The sequence below is a fragment of the Sinocyclocheilus anshuiensis genome, unplaced genomic scaffold (genome assembly GCF_001515605.1).
Source record: "Sinocyclocheilus anshuiensis isolate Anshui unplaced genomic scaffold, SAMN03320099.WGS_v1.1 scaffold1734, whole genome shotgun sequence".
Lineage (NCBI taxonomy): Eukaryota > Metazoa > Chordata > Actinopteri > Cypriniformes > Cyprinidae > Sinocyclocheilus > Sinocyclocheilus anshuiensis.
In genome coordinates, this window is record NW_015544334.1 from 196,289 (window position 1) to 197,108 (window position 820).

An 820-nucleotide genomic window follows, 5' to 3' on the forward strand; every position below is an offset into this window, starting at 1 on the left:
GCATGAGATGGGATGAGGCGGGTTAGGACAGTGGACTGATCATTTCTTATTTTTTTATTTCTCTCTCTCAGAGAGACAGGGGTCTCTTGATCTCATGTCACCTGTTTTAGTGATGTTAGTAGAATACTTTTCTTAAATGAGAAGTGAATTGATGTCTATTTAAATGAGAAATGGAAAAGGTTGCATTACTTAAAGGGGCCATATGATGCAATTTCAATTTGTCCTTTCTCTTTGGAGTGTTACAAGCTCTTGGTGCATAAAGAAGATCTGTAAAGTTGCAAAGACTAAAGTCTCAAATAATCCAAAGAGATATTCTTTATAAAAGTTAAAAGTCAGCCACGCCTACCTAAAACAGCTCGTTCTAACACGCCCCCACGGCTACATCACGATGTGGGAAGATTTGCATAACGCCACCCAAATGTTCACGCAAAGAAAGAAGGCATAACTTTTATTCTCGCTGTAGTATTGTTGCTGCCGCCGCCATGTCGTGAAGGCGCTGTGTGTTTCATTGTGAAAGCGAAACTACTTTGTTTGGTCTTCCAAAAGAGGACAATATCAGCTTCGTCATGCCTGGAGCTGATCTGTGCTGGTCGCTGAGGAAATACATCAACTTTGTGCTGTGGATCACCGGATCGGCTTTCACCGTGGACGAAGCGGAGTCCAGCCCGGGGTCGTCACATGTGGATGCCGCAAGCCCTCCGGACGCTCCTTCGTCGAATCCGCAGGCTGGGCCGTTCTCAAGCCCGCCGCCTCTGCTCACTCAAGCCCTCTGGCCGTTCCTCAATCTAGCCCCCGGCCTCTGCTCACTCTAGGCCGCCGT